Genomic DNA, 27567 nt, shown 5'->3' on the forward strand with positions numbered 1-27567 from the left:
ATATTACCCAATTTCTTGCGCAGTGAGCTTTTATGTGGCAACTTTTCAAATACCTTTTTAAAATCCAAATATACTACTTCCACTTTTATCTCAGGTGTTCCTTCCACCCTCAAATGACTCTAATAAATTTGTCAAATATGGTTTATCTTTTTGTCACTGTTATATTCCTTGCCTTTTCCTCCAAGATAGCCAGATATGTAGTTTTGACAAAGAATATACAAATAAGAATATTGAATCAAAATTAATTTATTTTACACTACGAAACTAAAATGAAGTTTGCACACTCTACTGAGTTATAGATAATAAACTAATGATACTGAATTTATAGTACAGTATTCAATATTCTATCTATCGAACTACACTATGACGACCTCATGCTATATTTCTCTATTCAACTTTGACTCTGCTCTCTTCATGCTCTCTTCAGCTTCTCCCAGAATTCATAGAGATGCTGTCTTATATACAGTGAATTAGTGATGCCATCTAGTGGCTGATTTACACATAGATTCAGATATTAACCCCTTATTATACTGGCATTATACATATCAATACAGTCACGAGACAAATGGCTGTGCCACCCTGCCAATCTTGAAGGCATTCTCCTTCACTGTGATCAAGGTGGCCCCAGCTCCAGAGCTACCCTCTGTTCTCTACCTCTCCCTTTAGTTGTGCACCTTTTTATCTGCGATGTATGAGAAGTACAATATGTGCAGATGCCTCAGTGACGGTGGCCGGAATTCTCCGGCCATTGCGATTCACTTTTCCCGCCGGCAGTGCTCGGTTTCCTGGTGGCGTGAGGTGGCTTCAATGGGAAATCCCATTGACAAGTGGCAGAAGTACAGAATCCCGCCGCCAACGAACAGCGCACAGCCGAGCTGGGGAAACCGGAGAATCTAGCCCAGTATTTCTGAAGCGTGCCTGTGAGTGTTGGGTGTGGGGTGGCACTTAGATGTGGCTGAGTATCAATGGTGGATGTTCAGATAGAAATTTGAGGCGGTGCCTGGAGAGAAAGGAATGAATGGAGTTGCAGAGCGTGTTGTTCTCATGAGTGGTACACAGGAGAATGGGGAAGTCAGAGACTGATGCCTGGCACCTGAAGGTGGAATGCCACTCGCCTTTCCCCACCAAATTAGGTCAATTAACTTTTTGTGACATTAGATCCATATCCTTGGGACCGTGTTACTGCAGCTGGCATCCTCCAAAACTACCAACAATATCTGTTCAGATGTGTGGTTGGCCACTTCCTCCTGTCTACATTAAACAGCATGTCCCTTCAGGCCCTGACCGCCTCTGCCATCACCTCCAGGGCAGAGTCAGAAAACCAAAGAGGCAGTCTTCGCATGTTCTCCTCCAGTCTTCAGCAACAATGTAGGATGCAACCCTTCTGAACTCTGCCAAGGTACCTAGAAATTAAAACCCTTTCATTGACAGGTCCCCGTTTTCATCACGTTTGTGCTCTGTGATTGTTCGGTTAACCCAGAAACTTGACGTTTATGTTGTGGCTGAGTTAAACAGGCTTGGCCAAGTCTGATGCAGAAACAATCAGGTCCCTGACCCGCTGCTACTCCTGCTGTGAGCGGGTCTGTTGCAATAAAATTTTGCTCAAAGTAGCAATCAACTGTGGAATCAAAGCTGGTGACTCAATTAGTCAAAAGAATGGACATGTTTGGTTATTCCCCAAGTTACCTCATGTTGTGAAGTGATGTCATACACCTTTAAGGGAATATCGTAAACTACTGCCAATCATGGCTACCACTGACACAGGAGTTTCTCCGTCCCGCCAGATTTATGGTTCAGCACGCCGTCAGGATTTTCCGTTTCGCCGGCTGGTCAATGGGGTTTCCCATTGTGGGGCAGCCCCACGCCACCGGGAAACCCCCGGGCTACCGGCAAAACAGAGAGTATTCCGAAGGCGGAGAATTCAGAACAAAGAGTTTTGATGAAGCTTTGTTTCTATTCTGTTGTTCATTTAATCATGAAAATCAAAACAGCTGATTCTAGTCAGACCAGATTGTAACATCCGGAGAGCATTTACTGAAACACTTCCTGAAACCTAAGTTTAAAACGCCTGGAGAAATATTCAGTTTTCAGATTCAGTCTGAGATTATCAATAATTTTCAAACATTAACAATAAATGGACAGGATATAAACATGCAAATGTAAAGAAAAAGAAGACTTGCATTTATATAGCGCCTTTCAAGGTCCCAGGGCATCCCAAAGTGCTTTACAGGCAGTGATGCACAAATAAAGTAAATGGACAAATTAAATAAAAGGGGCAAATATACTTCCTAAATACCCTAACTTTATCAGATAAACATGTTTAGAGATGAACAGCAACATGTATTTATATAGTCCCCTTCATGTACTAAAGGTCTCAACGCACTTCACAGGAGCTTTATAAAGCAACACTTGACCCTGAACCACATAAAGAAATAGTAGGGCAGGTTACCAAGAGTATGTTTTAAGGAGGAATGAGAGGTGAAGGGGCAGAGAGCTTTAGGGAATGAGCTGCAGGCTCAGCCACCAATGATGGAGCAATTAAATTTCGGAATGCAGAGGAGGCCAGAATTGGAATGTAGATGTATCAGATTGTTTTGGGGCGAGAGGAAGTTGGGGATATAGGGCGGGGAGATATGGCGGCGAAATTTAAAAGCAGAGATGACAATTTCAAAATCAAGTAAATGACACGAGCAGCAGAATTTTGGAGGAACTCAGATTTATGGAAGATAGAGAAAGGTCAGCATTGGAATGATGAAGTCTGGAGATAATGAAGGAATGGATGAGGGTTTCTGTCACAGGTGAGCAAAGGTGGATTCAGGAAACGTTACAGGGGTCAATGTGATCTTGGAAATGTAGTGCTTTCGTGGTTGAAAACACAAAAGATCAAAAATGACACCAAGTGGTGAATAGTATGTTTTCAACACAGATAGTTGCCAGAAAGATGGGTAGAGTTGGTGACTGGGGAAAAGAGCTGGGGAGGGGACAGAAGACAATAGTTTCAAGACTTTTCAACATTTAATTTGAGGAACATAAGAACAGGATGAGACCACTTAGTTCCTCGAGCCTGATCCACCATTTAATCAGATCATGGCTGATCTGAGGTCCAATTCCATAAATCCACTTTTCCTCCATATCCTTTTACTTAACAAAAATCTCATCAATCTCAGATTTAAAATTAACAACTGAGTCAGCACTGATTATCATTTGTGGAAGAGATTTCTAAACTTCCGCCATTCTTTCTATATATACAAATTTCCTAATTTCACTCCTGAAATGTCTGGTTCTAATATTTAACCATGCCTTAGTCTTCAATTTCACAACCAGCAGAAATAATTTATCTTTACTCCATAATACTTTCAAAGCTTCGAGCGATTACCCCAAAACCTTCCAAAGTCCAGGGCCTATCATAATTTAACTTTTGGAGAACAGGGCCGGAATCTCTTTTCCCACTGCTTGTGCACCCAGGCCCGTGGGTTTCCCAGCGGCATGGGCTGGCTTCAATAGGAAATGCCAGTAACAAGCGGCGGGAAGAGAACCCCGTCACCAGCGAATGGTGCGCCGCTGAGAAACACGTGGCTGGGAGACCGGACAATCCCATCCCAAGTATCATTCTGGTAAATCTCCACTGCACTCCCTCCAAGGCCAATCTATTTTTAGCTACGGGGTGGTATCCAGAACTTCCCACAGTACTCTAGGTATGGTCTAAACCAACATTTGTGCAGCTGAAGCACGAGTTCTATTGTCTTGTATTCCAGTTCTCTAGATATAATGAACATTTAGAACTTACTTTATTCTATCCACTTCAGATCCAAATTGATTGAACTTATATTTGCCGATATCAGAATTTATTTGCCACTGTTCTGCTCATTCACTTCGTCTATCAATATTTTTTTGTAATGATAGGCAATTATCAGCGTTGCTTACATGCTTCCTGCCACTCATCCAGTTGTCTGAGGTGAATAATTTGCCTTTGATTCCATAAGCTTCAACATTAGATACAGTCATATGAGAGGCTTAATCAAATATCTTCTGGAGGTCAATGCAAGTCGTATTCATTCTCCAGTCCACTACTTCAGTCACCTCATCAAGAAATTCAAACATATTCATCAGGCATGACCTGCCTGTTACCAAACCATGCTGAAAACGTTCAAGGCATACTGTTACCCTATTTTTTATTAAAAACACTGGCCGAAATTCTCCATCCTACAATGCCACAAACGCAAACCACAATCGGGCAGAGAATCGGGCGCCCGCTCAAAATCAAGGTCTGCGCCTAATTCGGATGCTATGCTCTGGTCCTTCACCGCCTTTGGCATGCAAAACCAGCATTATCGTGCATCTACATGTATTTAGAGCATCTGACCCACTAAGCTGACCTCTGCGATGCTCTGACCCTCTCAGCCAGAAGTTGCACAGGTATGATTTACTACAAGTATTCACAAATGGGGACGGGGCACCATGGCTGCTGAGGGGGAGAGAAAAGGTAAGCAAAGTTTGAGAAACTGTTAAAAATCCTTCCTGCCCCCAGACAGATTGTCACAACCGGTATGTCACACTCAGGACCCACATCACACTGCAGCTAAGCTCCCAGAAGATGCACGCTTCCCTCGCTCACCCCTATCCATAGGACTTGCTCACACATAAGCTTCTGAGCATGGAGACGATTGGTGGCACATGGTGACCCTCTTCACTGCACAATCAAGTGCCATGCTGCTGGGGGATAACACACGGCCCAAATGGGGGCACCACAGTAGGGAGCGGATATGGGCTGCAGATCTCTGACACGGGTTGCGGCAACCACCGGTACCACTGTTGACAGGGACGGGTGGTGAGAATGGAGGCTCCCCGGTGTCACTCACTGATGGGGACAGGGGTGCAGTGCTGAAGGCAACATATTGGGGGAATGGTTGAGGAGTGGAGGTGGGTTTGTGAGGGGGGAAATGTGGAGGGTGGGACTGAAGTGCAATTCAGGATCACCATGTAGTCTGTTGGATCTGGATGTGCAAAGGAATATTCATCTTGCTAACCTGTGTTTTCTTTCACCCCCTGCAGAGAATGAATTTCGTGGTACAGACAGGAATGTTTGCTGTCTACCTGGCAAGGCTGCCATTGCAGATGCACAAAGGCTGGTGCACAGAGTCTGCTCGAGGAACCCTGCACAAGAGGAGCCTGTCCCAGAAGAGCAAGGGCCAGCCGGTGAGGTTCAAGTGCCGGCTATCCAACAGGCCAAGGAGGAGGTGTGAAAGAGGCACCGAATCAGTGTTTGGATATACCGTCAATGCCTGTCTTTCAAGCAGCTGCCGGACTGCCTAAAGACTTTGGCTAACCAGGGAGACGGTGTGCCACCTGTGCTAGATGATGGCGCACCTGGTACCGCAGGTGGAGGATACCCACTCCTCGTGGCTGTCAAGGAGACAGCCGCCCTGAACCTTTATGCCTCTGGGTCACCCGCACCATGAAGGATGCTCGGGTAGCAGACTATATAAATCTAATTCTGGACCAGGCACACCAGGATGCCCAGCCGGCAGGATTTACCACCATTGCTGGCATGCCCTAGGTCCCGGGGGTGATCGATGGCACATATGTCCCCCTACGAGCACCGACCAAACGTGTTCATGGGATATGGGATTCGCAGGCTGTGCAAGCATTTAATGCCCATCCCTAATTGCCCTTGAGGGAGCAGTTAAGAGACAACCACATTGCTGTGGGTCTGGAGTCACATGTCAGCCACTCCAGGTAAGGACTGCAGATTTTCTTCCCTAAACGGTATACCAAATGGGTTTTAGGACAATCGTCATCATTAGACTTTTAATTCCAAATATTTCATTGAGGTTAAATTCCATCACCTGCCATGGTGAGATTCGAACTCAGGGCCCCAGATCGTCACCCTGGGTCTCTGGATTACTAGGCCAGCGACAATATCACTATGCCACTGCCAACAGGCTTGTTTCCTTTTCCCAGAGTCCTCACCCACGTTTAACCAATTAAGCACAGTGAGCATCAATACAAAACAGACTCACATAATCAAACACAGAACAATTGAATACTGCACATCCCATGTCAAGGGACAACATTCTCCATTTTCACCCACCAAGAAGAATATTACAAAACCAACTGTACTTAATTATCTATCCTGAAGATTAACAGGAGAAGCATCACTGAAAATAATTAATTTCATGTCCTTTGGGTTATCCAAGACTGGAAACTTGAGTGTTCATTCCTCCATTTTAAAAAATGTTTTGTTTGCCCTTAAAACATCCTCAATTGTAGCATGTTTCACAATAATACTTAATTCTAACATACTAAAAGTGGCATTTGGTCTTGCCTGAGTGCTCAGCCAATTAAAATGACCAATCAAGCTTCTTAACTGCTCTGTTGCAGTATTAGGCGGAAAATCATCTTTCTGTGATGACCTATCATACTTTACTGGGATGCGACGAACATTTTCTCGATAAGATTGTTGATTCAGGATTACTCTCAACCTATTCAGCTTAATGTTTAAGCCAATATATTTAAAGGCCCCTAAAGTTTGACTTCGAAATTTAAATTCCCCTTTCACCTTATTTATAACAAATTGCTCAAATTTCACAAAATCTCCCATAGAAAATCATCAATATATGTCATAAAGATGCCCGAGAGTTTACCCATTATAGGTAGCAGTAGAACATCGCTGGATCTGCTTCCAGTTGAGTGCAGCCTACTTTCAAGACGACAGGCTTAACTGAGAGATACCATACCCTTGGGACAGCATTTAATCCGTAAACACATTTGGTTAATTTGTAGAACTTCTCTTCTACATTTTTGCCTCTTTAAACGTTTTCTCTGAAAACTTTCTCCTTGCAAAGCAAAAATGCGGCTTTTACATCGGTCAACTGACATTCCCATGAATATGTGGTTAACAGAGCTTAGAAAGTATTCAGGATTAGTTCTCCTGCTGTGCGAGATTCCACTTTAACATCTTGATCTCCAAGTCCGTCTCCAAAACCTTGAGCTAATAATATAACTTTACCCTGATCAGTCCCATCTAAGAGGACTTTTTTTGTTTTAAATCTAGAGTACCCAATTATTTTTTTTTCCAATTAAGGGCAAATTTAGCATGGCCAATCCACTTAACCTGGACATCTTTGGGTTGTGGGAGTGAAACCCACGCAGACATGGGGAGAATGTGCAAACTCCACACAGACAGTGACCCAGGGCCAATATTCGAACCCGAGTCCTCAGCACCGCAGTCCCAGTGCTACCCACTGCACCACATGCCGCCCCTGGGAGGACTTTTTGTTTAAATATCCATCTATGTGATAAAGTTGGCTGAGCCCTATCTGGCACTTTAGAGTAGATGACAAATTCCTTCCAAATAGTTTTTGAATAGTTAAAATGTTTTGCCCATTTTAGTAATTTATCTTGAATTTGCTGGCAGCCACCAAAATCTCTTACACACGATGGTTTCTACATTTGATAGTTACTAAATCGTTCTGTTGTCCTTGTTCTATCACATAATCTAAACAAACTATGGCCTCTACTTGTACTTGTGTGTCTTTGCAGACAAGTGCTACAGGATGTCTCCCTTCCATAATCAGAAGACACTCCCAGATCCACTATGAGAGCGTGCACTGTGTTTTCTTACTTTCCATTGCCTAACCCCACTTTATTAATTCGTAGAACTTACCTCTTGTCCATCACCTTGGACATGTCCCCCATATTTGACCTAGTGGCAGCTTTCTCTGCTCCTCCGACAATAATTGCATCTTTCCATTTGCTGGATCCTTTTGGTCACCTGAGAGCCAACTCTAGATAGTTGTCCATTGTATGCGATAGCCCAATTCTGTGCATCAGTATCATTCTGTTTTTCACCATTTAAACTTATCTACTGTATTCTCTTCCTCATAACTGTTAAACACATGAATGTGTAAGGCAAAGGGTGCCCCATCATCTCGTATTAATTGCTCAGATTCTGAAAATTTGTGGTCAATCACAATTAACCAAAATGAATGAGCCTCAATAGTTTGACTACCATGTTGAAGAACTACTGTTTTACCAGCACAGGCAGGGTTAAAATATATTTTGGAAGGTGTTATGTAATGCTTTGGAGCTCTCCGAATTTTCTTCAAGACTTCAGCCTTGATGAGTGCCCCCCACCACCTGAATCTAAAGCATTCAAGTGTGCAGAAAAAAATCAACTAATTGTAGTCTTCCTTAGGGGCTGCACGGTAGCATAGTGGTTAGCATAAATGCTTCACAGCTCCAGGGTCCCAGGTTCGGTTCCCGGCTGGGTCACTGTCTGTGCGGAGTCTGCACGTCCTCCCTGTGTGTGCGTGGGTTTCCTCCTGGTGCTCCGGTTTCCTCCCACAGTCCAAAGATGTGCGGGTTAGGTGGATTGGCCATGCTAAATTGCCCGTAGTGTCCTAAAAAGTAAGGTTAAGGGGGGGGGGGGGTTGTTGGGTTACGGGTATAGGGTGGATACATGGGTTTGAGTAGGGTGATCATTGCTCGGCACAACATTGTTCTGTGCTGTACTGTTCTATATCTATATTAAGGCGGGAAGACTATTACGCAACACAGAAGGTATTTTGGAATTCCTAACATAGACCGATTGACAGTTTGAAGTGAATTCTCTGCATGGTCTGCCCATGCCAGGGCTGTTGTGAACTTGCAGTTTGGTCGATTGGCTAAGATCTTCTGGAACATTTCATCAATCGTCAGGCGATTTATTTCACAGAGTTGCTGAAAGGACCTTTGGCTGCGATGTTCATGACCACAGTATTCACTTTTTGCACATATCCCCAGCTCATCGCTAGCGAATTCCCCTCACCCCTCCACCCACCATTGTCAGTCAGAAATTTAGCTAGTGTTCCATCTCCAGGATTAGCTACTTTTCCATGACTATCACTACGTGCTTACAAAGTGTAAAATGAAATGTTTTTGTTGTTGTCTCATGGCTCCATGGTTGAGCTCCATGGCTCTGACTTCATTGACGTCTCATGCCACTGGAAGACTGACTCACAAAGAGTGGAAAGGTCTGGGGCTACAATCAGACTCTGATTGTAACCGATTTCCCCAAAACAAATGCTTTATCATGTTCTATGTCTTTTTCATGGAAGGCTGTCTATTATTCATCTACTAGTGCTGCTTCAATACTGTCCTCTGTCAGGTCTGCAAAAACAAAAACCCTTCATTCTCATTCCTTTTGCCCGTTACTCTTCTGTTGTACTGACGCCTGTGTTCTGTATCTGAACAATCTCGAAAGGCCGCATCATTGAGTCCTCCATCGTCTGTGACAACAATGAATGTCCCATTTGCACAATCAAAGCTGCTGGAAATCACTGCTTCCTCAGGAATTTTATTAAAGCAACAAGCATTTGATCCAAAAGAGACTCTTCTGTAAAATCCAAATGCCAGTTAAGAACAGGAGCCCACTCATTTGTGACACCTTAGCACAATCCAGCAATTTAAATCCGAACATTGAATAAGGAATCACCAGATTGAATTTCTTCAATCTTTCAGACAGTCTGTTAAAGTCCAAGATACATTCCTCTATGGAATGACTGCCCATTTTTTGAAATCTCTCAAATTCTGACCGTGACTCACAGGTATCTAACAGATCATCTTTTTGTAAATTTCATCCATGAATAGAAAACCCAAACCTTCATCAGTATCTCTATGTGGCACAGCAAAAGATTCACCTGGAATGGGAATGGGGGGGGGGGGGGGTTGTTCTATAATAATAATAATCTTTATTGTCACAAGTAGGCTTACATTAGCACTGCCACATCCAGGTGCCTGTTCGGGTACAGAGGCAGAATTCAGAATGCCCAAATTACCTAATAGCACGTATTGTGGGAGGAAACCGGAGCACCCGGAGGAAACCCACGCAGACACAGGGAGAATGTGCAGACTCCGCACAGACAGTGACCCAAGCCGAGAATCGCACCTGGGACCCTGGCGCTGTGAAACCACAGTGCTAACCACTATGCTACCGTGCTGCCCTATGAGAGGCTGAGTAAATTGGACCTACAAGAGTTTGGAAGAATGAATGGTGATCTCATTGAAACACACAATATTATGAAGGGGTTTGACATGGCAGACACGGAGATGTTGTATGTCCTCCCATGGGAATCTAGAATATTGGAGCACATTCTCAGGATAAGGGGTGAACAATTTTGGACAAGTTGAGAAGAAATTTCTTCACTCAAAGGAAAATAGGAGCAGGAATAGGCTATTTAGTCCCTCAAGCCTGCTCCACCATTCAACCAGAAAATGGCTCATCTTCTACTTCAACATTACCTTTCCGCACTATCCCCACATCCCTTGATGTCACTGGTATCTCTGATTTGAACATGCTCAATGACTGAGCCTCCACAGCCCTCTGGTATAGAGAATTCCAAAGATGCACCAACCTCTGACTAAAGGGATTCCTCCTGACCTCGCTCCTAAATGGTCTACCTCATATTCTGAGACGTTTTCCTCTGGGATTAGGCCCCTAAATGGATGCCAGCGAACAGGAAACCCATTCTCTGCCAATTAACAAACCTTTGAGCATCTTAATGAGCTTGTTAGGAGGCATGACCTAAACAGAGTGGGCCGATGAAAGAGGCCCCTGCGGCAATTCCTCGTGGTTGGCCGGCTATGTTCCCGGTGGCGTGGTTCTGACATGGTTCCACCCGGCGGGAGCTTGGACCCACGGCCGCGGTGGCCATCCTAGTGGGGGGGGGGGGGCGGAATCAGACTCGGGCGGGGGGGGGGGGGGGCTACAAGACAGCCAGGCCCGCGGTCGGGGGCCTACCTTCTTCTGCACTTGCCCGCTGTGTGACTCCGCCAAGTTGCGCTGCGCCAGTGACCGCCGCATGCTTGTGCGGACCCACGGCCGGCCGCCGCGCGCATGCGCGGGCCCGCAGCGAGCAGTGCAGGGCCGCATACGGCAGCTGGAGCAGCGCAGAGCATTCTGTGAGCAACAGAATCGCTAGGAAACCCACTGACGACAGCGTGAAACACTCCGGTGTTTAGGCCGACGTCAACCCTTTGCCGCGTTTGCAGAGAAACCGGCCCATATATCAACTAGATGTGATTTTAAGCAAGCCATCACATACTGGAGGTGTGCTTCAGGTGCTTGGACAGATCTGGAGGCATTCTTCACCACACACCTGAATGGTCCAGAATGGACTTCATTGCGCAGCAACAATCTTTGGGCCTGCAGGAGGAACAAAGCACAGAGCCCCTTCAACAATTCTGAGGAGGGGTAGAACATGGTTTGGCCAATGTGGCTGCAGCACTGCACATTCCTGTCAGGTATACCCTCACTGTTGTGAACTTTGTGGAGGTACCACCAATCTACCAATGGCTCTGACAGTCACATGCAAACCACTTTCCCTCTTACACCTATTCTCCCACCACAAAGCAGCAAACAATTGATAGCCCTTTCACAGCACCCCTTATTGGCCTCAACCCAGAAAAGGCCACTGGCTGGGCAGCAAGAAAAATGGGGGAGACATTCACTTTGGATAGTTTAAGTGAATGGGCTAGGGTCTGGCAGATGGAATACAATGTTGACAAATGTGAGGTTATCCAATTTGGATAGGAATAACAGCAAAAGGGATTATTATTTAAATGATAAAATATTAAAACATGCTGCTGTGCAGAGGGGCCTGGGTGTCCTAGTGCATGAGTCGCAAAAAGTTGGTTTACACGTGCAACAGGTGATTAAGAAGGCAAATGAATTTTGTCCTTCATTGCTAGAGGGATGGAGTTTGAGATGAGGGAGGTTATGCTGAAATTGTATAAAGTGTTCGTGAGGCCACACCTGGAGTATTGTGTTCAGTTTTGGCCCCCTTCCTGAGAAAGGGCATACTGGCACTGGAGGGTGTGCAGAGAAGATTCACGAGGTTAATCCCAGAGTTGAGGGGGTTGGATTACGAGGAGAGGTTGAGTAGACTGGGACTGTACTCGTTGAAATTTAGAAGGCTGTGGGGAATCTCATAGAAACATATAAAATTATGAAGGGATTAGATTGGATAGATGCGGAGAGGTTGTTTCTACTGGCGGGTGAAAGCAGAACTAGGGGGCATAGCCTCAAAATAAGGGGAAGTAGATTTAGGACTGAGCTTAGGAGGGATTTCTACACCCAAAGGGTTGTGAACCTATGGAATTCCCTGCCCAGTGAAGCAGTTGAGGCTCCTTGATTAAATGTTTTCACGATAAAGATGGAGAGTTTTTGAAGAATAAAGGGATTAAGGGTTATGGTGTTCGAGCGGGAACGTGGAGCTGAGTCCACAAAAGATCAGCCATGATCTCATTGAATGGCGGAGCAGGCTCGAGGGGCCAGATGGCCTACTCCTGCTCCTAGTTCTTATGTTCTTATGACAGGGAATTAGCAGAAAGCTCTTTATGTGATTGAAAACTAAAGGAAACCTTGCCAATCTGACATTGTGTAGCACACCCATGTGCATATTCTTGAGCAAAGTAGAAATCTTGACTCTTCCCCTTCCTGGAACTTTTACGTGGCATAACCTCAGGTTTTAGCAGGGGTAGAGGCAGGCTGATAAAACCTTGGGTTTTGCTGTGAGGGCCGCACCAAAGATTGCTTCATCTGTAATTGTGTGGACAGAATCGGTCAAAAGGGTATGAGGCTGGAAGTGAGGTGCTAACAAGGGTGAAAAGTGCTTTGAGTCAAACCCCCCCCCCCCCCCCCCCCCCCCCCCCATTCACCACCATCCCACGCATTGCCCAGTCGCTCTTCATAGCTCACACTGGGCTGAATAACACTTTGCTGCAGATCAGTGGGCAAGGAATGGTCAGGGCTGGGGTATTATTCGTCTTATTTGAAGTGGCACTCAGTTTGTAAACCACTGATAAGGCCTGCACACACTCATGTGATTATCATATTTGATTTGTTAGTCACTCTTTCCAGTGGCAAAGACATCGAACAGGACTCTCCATTTGGGTGACTAGGGGCGGGATTCTCCATTTCTGAGACCAAGGGCTAGATTCATCGTTTTGGAGGCAAAGTGCTGGTGCCGGCATGGGAACCGTGGCGTTTTACGATGGAAAATCCGACGCCGAACCTTCACCGATCCTGAGACAGGTGGAGTACAACTCCCAACTCCTACAATATAAATGCCTGGATAATGGCCGGGTCCGTGGCCGTGCATGCACACAGCGACAACCTGCAGTGGTCGCGCCGTAAAACATGGCGCCGGCTGTGCACGGACCCGACCTGCCAATTACTGGCCCCCTGGCCATCCCCTGGCCACCCTCCACCATTGCCCCCAATCCTCGCGGAAGCCACCCGTGACTAGCAGCACTGCTCCCGGCAGACTGAGCGGCGCTGGACACAGTCCGCAGCTGCCATGCCTGGTTCCCGACCGCTGAGACCACAAGTGAACTGCGGCGTTGCGAACCTGGCCCATCGGCGGTGGTGAATCGCGGCAGCCCCGGAGAATAGAGGGTCAGGCCCGCTAATGATATGCCAACGGTACTTAAAAGCCGCGCGGCGAGGGGCGTATTTATGCCATTTTCGGGGTGCTGAGAATCCTGATTTGTCATCAAACCAGCGCCTTTCGTGATTTTGGCGTCGGTGGCTATTCTCCGCCCAATCGCGTTTGCCAATTTCAGCATCGGCCGACGGTGAATCCCGCCCCAAGTGTTGACGTCCACCCAGAATTCGTGGACTTTCACGACAGAAAAACTGGCGCCACATCTGGACAGATTCCACTATTGCTAAGTGGCTAGCACTGGCGCTGCGTGGAACACAATCTGGGTGGCGAGCAGCGGAGAATCCAACCCATCATCTCAAAGTTTTGTGACATCATGTCACTCATGCTTGAAAAAGACTACTGCAAACTCTCTCTGCGAGATTGCACCTTGTCGCTGTAAAGTTCGCCAGTGTACTGAACACTCTTCATTGACAGCTACTGAGCAAAGCCTGGAGTGTTCTGAAGCCTCAGACCCAGACTCTTTGCAGCTCTCCCCGTCATCTGCTCTCGTTTACTTGCGATTCATGCAAGTTGGAAGCGAACTCTGCGCCTCACTGGGCCCACCAAAATGTGAGCATCTGATGGTGCATAAGTCCTCTGATGGTGCTTCCTCAGGAGTGACCTCCTCTGCAGACATCATGTAATATGTGTGTGTGTTGAATGCAATGTGGCTGTTTGATGTTTCGATATTTAATTTTGTCAGCAGGTAGCTGGGAGGTCCCCATCTCTCTATCTCCAACTGCAATTCCACTGATACCCAGAGCCTTGAAACTGGCAAATGTCAGCTGTGAGATGGCTGGAGCACCATCTTTTGGGTCACTGCCTTTGCTTCGTGTTCTGTGCTCTCTTCTCCTACAAGATAAGACGAGAGTTATGAATGAGAATAGATAGATGGAGCACATTTGTTGAAGGTAGTACGAAAGGAGACATGATATTACATAAACAGGAGGGTGAATATCAATCGTGGAAGGACAAATAAGAATGTGAAGAAGTGTGTGGACAGAGAGAGATGGGTGCACCTGCAAAGTAAAATAAGTATGAGCAGTGATGTAATAGAGTAAGCTTGGGAAAGCGGAGTTGAGGGCTGGTGTTGTGCACAGATCAGAATTTAGGTGAATGTACCACTTGACAGCACGGTAGCATTGTGGATAGCACAATTGCTTCACAGCTCCAAGGTCCCAGGTTCGATTCCGGCTTGGGTCACTGTCTGTGTGGAGTCCGCACATCCTCCCCGTGTGTGTGTGGGTTTCCTCCGGGTGCTCCGGTTTCCTCTCACAGTCCAAAGATGTGCAGGTTAGGTGGATTGGCCATGATAAATTGCCCTTAGTATCCAAAATTGCCCGTCGTGTTGGGTGGGGTTACTGGGTTCTGGGGATAGGGTGGAGGTAGGGTAGGGTGCTCTTCCAAGAGCCAGTGCAGACTCGATGGGCTGAATGGCCTCCTTCTGCACTGTAAATTCTATGATAAAAATTCTATGATTGACCGCTCCTGCCCTGTTTAACTCATTTAACCATTATCAGCATTGAAACTACATTCTGCTAATGATGTCATGGATAACTTTCAGCCGTTTCATTAGCAGGGCTCTTCCCCCAATTAATAGGGAAGAGTATTACCTGGAGTTCCTAAGAGCCCCCCAGCATGACATCGAGGTAGACATGATTAAATCCAAGCACAAGCTTTCAACATTCTGTCAGTTCCTTTCGCTCTGCTCCTCCCAACACCAAATCCATCAAATTTCATTGATGGACCTCTCCTTTAAATGCTGGAGTTAAAATCCACATGTGCAAGTTTGCCGTCATGCTCAGAACTGCTAATAATTTAGGAAACGTGGAACTAATCTGGTAGCGCAGTGATTGAATTGAAAAAAACACATTGACAGATGCGCTGTACTTACTCTGGGTTTCCCATGTGTAACCAGAACTGCCCCCCCCCCCCTCCCCCAACCCCCCACTCTGCTGCTCCCAGTGTGTCAAGAATTTAAACTTCACCTTATTGAAACCAATGTTGCTCGAGTCTGCCAAAGAAGCATCCGCACATCACTGGCCGCACAGATTAAACACGTTTATTATCTTATTTGTCCCTCTAACTCACCACCTTTCTCTTCTGAAAGCAGTCAGTTATTGGTTATCTAATTGGGGATTCTTTGCTCATAAGACCAAACAAAGATGCTAACAGGCTGTTCAACATTAGGGGTCAGCATCAAAAGGTTTGAACCCTGTAACATTCATCCATTCTACCACAGTGAAATGCTATTATTTATGTTGGTATGTGCCCAGTTGATCTCACATTATGATATTCATAGATTTTGAAGGGTTGGGCTCCTACATACATGGGTTCCTATTGGTTGGTGGTACTCTGCACTCAGATTTTAACATCACTCAGTTGAGCCCGAACTTGATTTGATGAACGTTTGTATTTCTTTTGAATGCTTATTCAACCAAAGTCGGAAAAGCAGTTTACCATTTTCCACAAATGGCATAAGTCATGGATGGCCTCAAAGTCATGAATACAGATCATCAATGTGAGCACGCAATGGAGTCCCACGGTAGCACAGTGGTTAGCATTGTTGCTTCACAGTGCCAGGGACCCGGGTTCGATTCCCGGTTTGGGTCACTGTGCGGAGTTTGCACGTTCTTCCTGTGGCTGCGTGGGTTTCCCCCTGGCGCTCCGGTTTCCTCTCAAAAGTCCTGAAAAGCGTGCTTGTTAGGTGAATTAGGCATTCTGAGTTCTCCCTCAGTGTATCTGAAGAGGCGCCGTAGTGTGGCGAACTCGGGGATTTTCACAGTAATTTCATTGCAGTGTTAATGTAAGCCTACTTGTGACACGAATAAAGATTATTATTCTAAATGGTATTGTAATCTCATTGGAGTTACATATTGAAGTGTATGGGAGTCCATGTGGGCCTTCACGGGGTTAACTATGGAATATAGGATGGTGCATCTGGATTTCAGAATGTTCAGGTACTTGGCACAATGCATTATGCTGTTTATGGAAGGCAGAGAGGGATCGGTTGGAGCTAAGTTGCTGTACATTTTTCATAGAATCATATCATACAGCACAGAAAGAAACCATTTGCCTTTAAATCCTTTGTGGTCTCTTTAAAAGAGCAGTCATGTTTAGTTCCACATCCCCACATTGTTCATATCATAGTTTTCATCCTCAAGTTTAACAATGGGGCTGGTTTAGCTCACTCGGCTAAATCGCTGGCTTTCACAGCAGACCAAGCAGGCCAGCAGCACGGTTCGATTCCCGTACCAGCCTCCCCGGACAGGCGCCGGAATTTGACGACTAGGGGATTTTCACAGTAACTTCATTGAAGCCTACTTGTGACAATAAGCGATTGTCATTTCATTTCATTTTTTCAACTCAGTTTTAAAATTATTTGTGGAGTCATCTTTCATCATCTTTTCATGGACAGTCTTCCAGATCTAAAAACTCAAATTTCTCATTGATCTTTCAACAACAATTTTCCAATCAATTGCCTCTAATTATTGACTCACTCGCCAAATGAAACACTTTCAAAATCTCATTGTTATTTGTAATTATTTTAATGGATTCATAAGTTGAAAATAGTTAATTTCAAGAATATATACAGTAGAGTATATTGGCAGCTACTTTTTTTTTTAAACTTAAACATAGACTCCCAATGATTTGCAGAGATGTAGGAAAAACCCAGGAAATTGGAGAGTACTTTCAGACAGCCAGCACAGACTGAATGACGTCCTTCTGAGCTCCATAAATGCAATTTGTGTGACAACAAAAAAAAATGCCAAAATGTGTTTGAAGAAAAAAAGTTTGAGTCTGTTGAGTAACAGAAAATGACCAATCAGAATGCAGAAAACCCATACAATTTAGCAACAGGAAGAAAATTGAGCAAGGACTTAAGATAAATGATGTGTATGACAGACTTAGGCTCAATGTGGAATCCAAAAATGTTCACTTTTAGGCAAGGTGAGTTGGTTCTTGTACCTTTGTGACAGAGAAAGGCTGCCACCTTGAGAATCTTTAAAATGTAGAACATAGAACATAGAACAGTACAGCACAGAACAGGCCCTTCGGCCCTCAATGTTGTGCCATGATCACCCTACTCAAACCCACGTATCCACCCTATACCCGTAACCCTTAACCTTACTTTTATTAGGACACTACGGGCAATTTAGCATGGCCAATCCACCTAACCCGCACATCTTTGGACTGTGGGAGGAAACCGGAGTACCCGGAGGAAACCCACGCAAACAGGGGGAGGATGTGCAGACTCCACACAGACAGTGACCCAGCCGGGAATCGAACCTGGGACCCTGGAGCTGTGAAGCATTTATGCTAACCACCATGCTACCCTGCTGCCCATGTAGATGCATTATATGTGAAAAACTGTACATGTTCCAAGTTCAACTCGATTCAATAAGTCAAAACAGGCAGTAGGAATGGTTAACTCCAGGATTCTACATAAATTAAAATATTAAATATTCATTTAACATTGAATATGATGTAGAAATAAAAGCTGTGGTCCAAAGTTCAATTCTACATCGTGGTCCATGAACACGTATATATAATACATTATGCCACTGTCCTGACAGCTAAAGCAGGAAGGCTGAATAAACTATCACACCAAACCAGTTCATTTTATACTTCATATTTTACAAGAATTCACAAAAGATAAAGGCTCCTTTCCGAGAATGTTTAAGAAAGTTAACAATTTATTTTTTTTTAAAAACCCACTCGATAGCCATTCACGTTTCAGCAGAGCAACTCTTTGGTGTTCAATATAAAAGGTAGTCATGAGTGTTTTAAATTTTGGTAGTATAAATGGTTTCAATATCAACCTACAATAATGATGGCCATTAGCCATGCACATACTCAGCAACATATTCAGATTTCAACATAAGGAATAATCAACATTACTCCTATGGTACACCAGGTTAAAATAAAACTACAGTCCAACAAGGTGCAATCAATACCGTTCAGTTGCTACAAAACCAAAGGTGTATTTCTGCTCTCAAAGTGTAAATCCAAGTAAACAGATATTTTTGCACCATATTTTATGCTATGCATAATCATTTCTGTTAACTATCATCGAATAATATGCGCTAGTTTAACAATTTAGTAGCTTTTTTTAAATGAAAATTTGCTCAATTGAGAGATTTAAATATATTTAAATATATATGCATGCTAACATACACACCCTGTCATCACCCTAAACATTTATTTTACACAAATGACATTTTCTAATAATAAAAATTGCTATTGACATAAATAAAAGAATAAAGGTCAATTTATTCAAACAAGATTAAATTCCCTACAACCTTTCCCAGAGATCACTGCCTTTTTTTTTTCAAAAATCCCAAGCTGTTATATATAGGTCAGTGAATTAATGAAACACTATCCATGATATGTTGTGTATCGATTAAATTTATACTATAATCATATCTGGCATGATTTAATCACTGAAATTCAAATGTGCCTTCAAATCTCTTTGCTTCCATTCACAGAATTAAAATTAGCAATCCTTGCTTCAGTAAACTTACTAAGGTTTTACATTCACAATTTGGAAACAAAAGTTACCTTCAGGACACGGTTTCTGCGTTGGTGTGTTGATGCTTTCTCGCTGATACTGTTCACTGTTGAAATCAACACGAATGATCAATGACAAAGTGAGTCCCATGTCCTTATCAACAGTCCAAAATGACAACCTCCATGCTGTTCCCAAAGAGGATTTGATGGACCATCGTTAACCTGAAAGAAACGATGAAAATAATAAAAGGGTTAACAAAAGTCTGAACAAAAGTCTTGAGTGGAGGCAGATTTCCTGCACTAATGACCTGCTTGAAGCAAATCTGCTTCACAGTTTGAATTAGCTTCACCTGTCTCAAACCGCTTGCTGCTTCTCTAATAAAGGCAAGAAATGGCTGTTCAATCAAACAGCTCCTACGCAAAGAGCTAAAATTAACAATTATTTTACACTTGACAATTACGCATATCTAGTTGTGCTCTGCTTTCATTCAGGCCCTCTATGCCGTTCAAGTAAACCAAACGGGAATTGCTTGAGATCCTGAATTTATTCGGACAAATCTGCACTATGTTTTGAAACAACAGTGGTCATATAATATACTTTAGCAGATGCTTACCAGTTAAGAAATTTTGTTTTCTTTAAAGCAACAGGAAATAAAGCAAAACACTGAAGACTGGGAAGTGAAATAGTGCTGAATGAAAATCAGAGATAACACTGATCGGCAGTTGTAGATCAGGACACAAAAATTACTATACATAGTTCTTTCATAAATGTTGAAATTGCACAATCTACACTATTGATTTGTTTAATCGGAATACAGAAAATCATATGCAACCATTCACACTTTCTGTACATACATAAAACATAAACTATAGTATTTTAGATAGGTCACACACATGACGAGTAAAACATTTCACACACATGACGAGTAAAACATTTCACACACATGACGAGTAAAACATGTGAGTAGGTCGTAGGGCCCACGTGGCATTCTAATGGTGTTCAGTACTGTTTACCTCTGAGCTTTCGAGAGTAATGCTGACTACAATAGGTTTGAACATGGGCTTCGCCTGCAGTCAATGCAAAAAACTTTCACCAGCACTTCTCTGTTTTCAGCAGAAGTTAAAGATTTGAGTTGTCTCAGCTCATCTACTGCTGAAAACCTCATTTATGTCTCATTACCTCTAAATTCGACTATTCCAGTTTACCTGTAATATCCCGCACATAACCTACAGGGTGGAATGCTTGTCTTCTCCGTGTTCCTTGCGGAATATCAGCTCCCCAGCCATGGGCGGGTACCTCAATTAACTAATGTATAAAAGGTCGGCCAATGAAACACCAACCACAAGAGAAACCCAGTAAGTCATAGAATTTACAGTGCAGAAGGAGCCCATTTGGCCCATCGAATCTGCACAGGCCCTTGGAAAGAGCACCTTACTTCAGCCCACGACTCCACCTTATCCCCGTAAACCCTGTAACGTGGCCTAACCTTTTGGACACTAAGGAGCAATTTAACATGGCCAATCCACACAGCCTGCATATCTTTGGACTGTGGGAGGATCCGGAGCAGACACAGGGAGAAAGTGCAAACTCCACACAGTCAGCCGAGGTGGGAATTGAGCCCGGGTCCCTGGAGCTGTGAGGCAGCACTGCTAACCACTGTGCCAGGTAGCGTACATATCGTTTGTGCAAATAAAACTCTGTTTCTAATTTTACTCGGTCTGAACTCCCCATGTCTTTGTTAAAGCACCCATGATTGGTCTCTCACATTCTACCCCACATCACAGCAAGACCTGTTCCCACATCATTTCTGCACTTACTGGCCTAAATTGGCTCTCATTCAAGCTATGTCCTGACTTTAAAATTCCTCAATAGCCTCACCCTCCCCACTTCTAAAAGCTCCTCCAGCACCACAACCATCTGTGATATCTGTGATCCATTTAATTCTGGCCTCATGTGAATTCCCAATTGGTGGCTGCGTCTTCAGTTACCTCAACCCCTGCAAGCTCTGGAAAACACTTTTTTGTCACCTGACCCAATACCTCCATATGTGGCTCAGTATCATCTTGTAATGTTCCTATTGAATGCCTCGGGAGCTTCATTGCATTAAATGCACTATAAAAGGTGTTGCTGTTATTTATCCAAGAAGAATTTGTTTGATCGGGTGTTGTAATCTACTTCAAAAATGTAAGTATTATTGTTGAAGCGACTGGAGTATACAAAACAGATTGTCAGGATATATTATGGTGACAGATATGAAATCGTCTCAATATATTTTAATCAAAGCCCTCCGAGAGAGATCATCTTGTTGTACTTTATTTGCATTCAACACCTTTAACATGGAAAAAGGTTCGCTCCTTTATGTAGACTTAACAGCAAATAAAATTTCAATTTAACAGAATGAAATGAAAATGAAAATCGCTTATTGTCACGAGTAGGCTTCAATGAAGTTACTGTGAAAAGCCCCTAGTCGCCACATTCCGGCGCCTGTCCGGGGAGGCTGGTACGGGAATGGCCGCACCTTCGAGAATGCGGCACTCCCTAAGAACACCATTGAACTTTGAGCCTCAGTTGTACATTCAGGGCTGGATTCTTCCGCCCCGCCCACCGCAAGAATGCCACTGGCGATACGCGGACAATTGGGAAGTCCATTGACTTCGGGCGGGATTCTCCGGTTGCCGGGCGGACAGAGCCAGAGAATGCTGCCTTCAGGTTCTGGGTGGCTTTAAACCCATACCCTCAGACTTACACACAAGTTGCATCAACTGAGTCAAGCTAGTCCTTATTCCAGAGAATGGTTGAACTAATTTTGCTTGGGAAAACAGCGATTGCACTTTCAAGTCGTTTGCACGGAGAAATGTACGCTGGTGGCAGTCAAGAAAATTAAAAAGACAAAATTGAATACAAAAAAAGGATATCATTCCTATGCCCTCATCTTTCCTTTCTGATACCATTATTGGCCAAATAAATCTCATCTCCATTGTGATTGACAACAAAGCCCATTTGCACTCAAAATGTTTGCATTCCACTTAGTAAAAAGAGTTCCCATTATCGACGCAATATTAAACAGCTAACTGCGTATTAAAAGAATTTGCAGTTCTTAATTTAATCAATTAATTTCATAACATGATGCAATTGATGAAAAATAATAATTCTAAATGCCATGCACAGTGTTGTAGGATTTGCACCATTTTATAATAATCATCATATATTTCAAGTATAGTCAGGGGCAACTTACATGAAAAGAATTATTGTCAATGGAGCAATTATTTAAACTAATGCCAAATTGTCTTGTCTTCCTGGAAACCAGTGCCACTATATTAAAGTAAAATAAAATTACAAATAAAATTTCTTGTCAGTCTGATAGTCTTGGAAATGCAAGGCAGCTATATTTTACATTTTAGGCTATTAAAACCTCACAGTAGGGGCTTTATTACTTTGAGTAGATTCTGTCTTCGCATTTGGCTGCAATGATACAACGCTATCAGACTGGTTTACTGCTAGCAATGGAATATGATCATTCCAGAAAAAAAGACAGAAATGAAGCCCCACCAAGGTATTGGATCCACCAATGCCTGTCCAAGATCACAGTCCCTGTTATGAGTACACTGTTTAAAAATATATCTTTTTACACATGGCAAATTGCTTCCCACTTTAGAGTAAAAATTCAAAGTGTTTAAAGAATAAGTGTAAAATTTGATTCAAATCCGGTGACATTCTGATTAATTCTTTCGCTCCACGGTCTGACATCTACCAACCAGCTGATACAGTATGAGAAATACCTCACTCAACACGTCCTGAAATAACACTTGCATTGGAACAGCAAACAATTGAGAAAATAGTTACAAAACTGTTGCTAATTTTGAAGCACTTAGAAATAATCAGTTTTTGTTTCTGTCAAAACGGATGAAGGCAGCCATCTGTCTAAAGTGCAAGGACAGCTGCAAGGTGGGCTGCTAGCACATTTTACCATTGTCACGGAAGAAGCCTAGGATATAAAGTCTGCATCAGCTACGTAAGTACACAGAAGGCTTATGATGAGTGTAAATTGTGCAGAGTGTTTCTTTAACACAAATCTATTTCTGAAACAGGAGACATGTTGCCGAAGCTTTTTGTCTGGCACTCATCAGGGCAAGTACAAGAATGCCAAATTTCAAACCATCACAACAATTTATACTACAAGACAAAAGGGTGCTGATTGGTTGAAGCGTTGCCATGAGGAAAGCAACGGGGACTATGGGCGCCCCAAATTCCGGGGTAATTCAAAAATGGTGCTCGGCTTGACCCTTTGTTTGTGGGGAACAGCTCTCTGCATTTGAATACATATCATTTCGAGCAAGTGTAAATGAGCCATGTTACAAGCTTGACTGATTATCTTAAATTGGCTTTTAAATGTAGCGACTGGTGCCCGCAGGGTTATTCGGCAAGTATTGCCAATGACGGAATCACATCTAATATTAGAGGCATTCCTCTAATTCTGGACTCCACCATTGGTGGCAGGGCCTTGGGAAGCCTCTATCTTCAGCTCTGGCAAACCCTCCCTACAACTCTCCACCTCACGTTCTTCACCTAAGACACTCTGAAAATGTTTCTCTTTGACCAAGCTTTTGGTTACCTGACCTATTGGATGGGATTCTTGGTCTATTCACGGCAGTGGGATTCTTCAGTCCCACTGCAATGAATGGGAGACTTGCTAAATTCTCTGTCTTCGCTAGCAACGTTAGCGGGGCGGACTCACAACAGAGAATCCCAGCCAGTGTCTCCTTATCCGACTTAAGAGTCATATATTGGTCCATAACACTCCTTTGAAAACGCCTTAAGATCTTACATGAAAGGCACTTTATAAATATAAAAGTTGTTGTTGTTGTTACAGAGAGTGTTCACAAAGATATTGCAGGAAATGTTTAGCTCACTGGGCTAAATCGCTGGCTTTTAAAGCAGACCACGCAGGCCAGCAGCACGGTTCGATTCCCGTACCAGCCTCCCCGGATAGGTGCCGGAATGTGGCGACTAGGGGCTTTTCACAGTAACTTCATTGAAGCCTACTCGTGACAATAAGCGATTTTCATTTTCAAATGCACATTTGGACTTTCCATAAGCATTTGCCAAAGTATCACAGAACAGTCATAGTCGACAAAAATAGAAACACAGGTCATTAAAGGGATTGCTGTAACTTGGCTAAAAAAAATCGACTTAAGAGGCAGAGATTGGTGATGAACAGATATTATCCTGACTGGAGGGAAGTGTGTAGTGTGATCCTCCAGGTATCAGTATTAGGACCATGCAATTTTTATTTTATATAAATGAACAGGACTTAGGTTCAGTTTAGCAATGATAGTGCTTGAGAATGAATTACTAAAAATAACCATAAAATAAACAGCAAATAGGACAAAACATGTAAAATCTTTCTCTCACAATTTTAAATAAACTATGCAATTTAGCACTGCTGCCTCATAATGCCAGGGACCTGGGTTTGATTCCAACCTGGAGTGATTATCTGTGTGAAGTTTGCATGTTCTCCCCGTGTCTGCGCGGGTTTGTTCTGGGTGCTCTGGTTTTCTCCCGCAGTCTAAAGATGTGCAGCTTAGTTGGGTTGGCCATGCTAAATTTCCCCTTAGTGTCCACAGATGTGCAGGATAGATGGGGTTACAAGGGTAGGGCTGGGGAGTGGGTTGAGGCCCTCTTTCGGAGGGTCGATGCAGACATGATGGACTGAATTGTCTCCTTCTGAACTTTTTAGGATTCTATGTAAACAAGATAGCTGCACACACAAGACTGATTTTCACTGACTGGTGTCTGTTCTATATGGCTAAGAACTGGTGACAAACTCACCATAACAATAGGCCGCAATTTTCCAGCCTTTCCCACTAGCCAACGGCTAATCACTGCTGTGTATTCCGCGGGAGTGGTGGGATGCAAACAACAGGAAACCTTGTTGATAACAGCGGACCAGACGATCCCATTGGCTAGTGGCAGACCACCTCCACCACTGTGAAAAACGTCATGGGGGGGGGGGGGGGGGGGGGGGTGAAAAATGCAGCCCGTAATATATCAAACACATCAAATTTTACCTTTTTTGTTTACTCGTAGGACATGGCCGTTGCTAGAAAGGAGAGCATTCATTACCCTCACCTTGACATTGAGGTGCTGAGCTGCTTTCCCTAACCACTGTGGTTGACGCAGTTTTGGTACATTCACATGGCTGTGAGGGAGCGAGTTCCAGGACTTTGACCGAGCACTGGCAAAGGAAGAGCGATTTAGTTCCAAGGGAGGATGTTGACTTACTTTGTACAAACTTCCTATGCACGTGCTGCAGAATTGTCAAATTATTCAGAGATTCAGATGCAGATTTGGGCCATTGTAGGTAAAATTGTTGGGGGCAGACGGTGCAATCAAAGCGATATTATAAAGAGACAAAATTTCTGATAGCCTTTAGAAAGTCTCAAAAAAGCAAATGGCAGCTCAGCACCCCTTTTGACAGCTGCTGAAGTGGAGGTGGGGGCAAGGAGCAATACACTGTGCCTCTCCAGATACCCCCAGTATCGGCCTAAGCCCACAGAGCAAATTCCTTGGAAGGAGGTGGAGTTCGGCTTGAGGTGATAAATGGCAGGAGCTATCACTGGCTGTGTCTGCCATATGCTGCATTTAGCAGCTAGTGAAACTATCTGAAGATTGTACTTCCCAAGTAATTGCCAAGTAGGCACAGTAATGCTTGAAATCTAGGTTAGCAGCATCTTGTTGGGGTGCATCAATCATGCTTTTAATCACTTTAAGAGAGATGAGGAATAGAAGCAGAAGTAGGCCATGGAATCCCTCAAGCCTGCTTCATCATTCATTAAGATAGTGGTTGGCCATTGACTTCAATTCCACTTTCCTGCCCAATCTCTACATCCCTTGATTCCCTTTACAGTCCAAAAATGTATTTCAGCCTTGAAGATACGGAATGTATCCAGAGCCCTCCAGGATAGAGAATTCCAAAGATTCATAACCCTATGAGTAAATCAATTATTTCTCATTCAATATTAAACAATCACCCCTAATCCTGAAATTATGCTCCCTCGCTCTTGATTCTCCAGCCAGGGGAAAAGAAAACCTCTTGACATCTGGCCTGTTAAGCTCCCTCAGTATATTATCTGTTTCAACGGGACCACCTCGAAAATTCGCAGAGGGCAGGCCAAATTAATTCAGCCACTCATTACAGGATAATCCTTTCAGCTGAGGAATCAATATAGCTTACCTTCATTACAGTCCCCCAGGGCAAGCATACCATACCGAGATGAGGAAGCCTAAACTGTGTACAGCTCTCCTCCGTATGGTTTCACCAAAGTCCTGTGCAATTGTTGTAAAATTTCCTTATTCTTCTACTCCAGCCCCTTCCAATAAAGGACATCACGCCACTTACGTTCAGAATTGGTTGCTGGATCTGAACAATGACTTTCTGTACTTCCTATATAAGGGCATACAAGGCTCTTTGAACATCAATATTTCAAAGTTTCTCACCACTTAAAAAATATTCAGATTTTCTATGCTTTCAACCAAAGTGAATAACTTCACATTTCTCCAACTTATACTCCATCTCCAAACGTATTGCCCACTCACGTAACCAGTCTATATTCCTTTGCAGTCTCTTTTGTGTTCTCCTCAAAGCTTGCTATGCTATCTAGATTGCATCATCAGCAATTCTGGATACTTTATCTAAGTACTAATATATATAGCTGGAGTTTAGAGCACTGATACTTGTGCTACTCATTAGTTACAACCTACCGACTTGAAAATGTCCCATTTATCCCTACGCCCAGCTTTCTCTTTGTTCGCCAATCTTGTATCATAGAATCAAAGAGTTCCTGCAGTACAGAAGGAGGCCATTCAGTCGATCGCACCTGCACTGACCCACTGAAAGAGCACCTTACATGGGCCCACTCCCCCGCCCTAACCCCGTAACCCGATAACTGACCCTATAACTGCACATATCTTTGGACACTAAGGGACAATTTATCATGGCCAATCCATGTAACCTGCACATCTATGGACTGTGGGAGGAAACCGGAGCACCCGAAGGAAACCCACATAGAAACAGAGTGAACGTGCAAACTCCACACAGTCACCCAACGTCTGATTTGAACGCAGGTCCCTGGCACTGTGAGGCAGCAGTGCTAATCGCTGTGTCACCGTGCAGCCCACATGCTATCCATGCTAATATATTCTCATGAGCCCTATCTTGTGTAACAACGCTTCCTGCACCATTTTATTGAATGTCTTTTGGAAATCCAGAAAAACTACATTGAGTAGTAGCTACATCCTCAAAGCTATATACTGGTTTCATCCTCAAAGAAAAGTAACAAACTTCTCAGGTGATTTATCTTTCATGAAACTATGTCGACTCTGTCTGATCATATTATTGAGGTTCTAAGTGCCACGTTAATAGTTTCTTAATAATAACTTCCAGCATTTTACTGACAATAGATGCCAGGCTATCTGGCCTCAGAGTTCCTAATGTTCTCTCTCCATCCTTTCTTGAAAAGCAGTGTTACATTTTCGATTTTCCAAACCATTATGACCATTCTAGAATCGAGAATCATGATGCCTTCTTTA

The 27567-nt window shown here is 43.7% G+C and overlaps 1 protein-coding gene across 11 annotated transcripts in view; it reads right to left on the reverse strand.

The window, feature by feature from the left end:
• Positions 1 to 27567, reverse strand: part of LOC119972708 (cAMP-regulated phosphoprotein 21-like) — a 503944-nt gene that overhangs the window by 264859 nt on the left and 211518 nt on the right. For 10 of the 11 annotated variants that reach the window (XM_038809853.1, XM_038809854.1, XM_038809860.1 and 7 more), the window contains one exon: positions 19029 to 19199. The gene's annotated coding sequence lies outside the window, so the exon portion shown is untranslated. Of the gene's footprint in view, positions 1 to 19028; positions 19200 to 19327; positions 19349 to 27567 lie in introns of those variants that run through there. The other variant, XM_038809857.1, reaches the window with a different exon arrangement.

This window comes from Scyliorhinus canicula, chromosome 10 (genome assembly GCF_902713615.1).
Source record: "Scyliorhinus canicula chromosome 10, sScyCan1.1, whole genome shotgun sequence".
Classification (NCBI taxonomy): domain Eukaryota; kingdom Metazoa; phylum Chordata; class Chondrichthyes; order Carcharhiniformes; family Scyliorhinidae; genus Scyliorhinus; species Scyliorhinus canicula.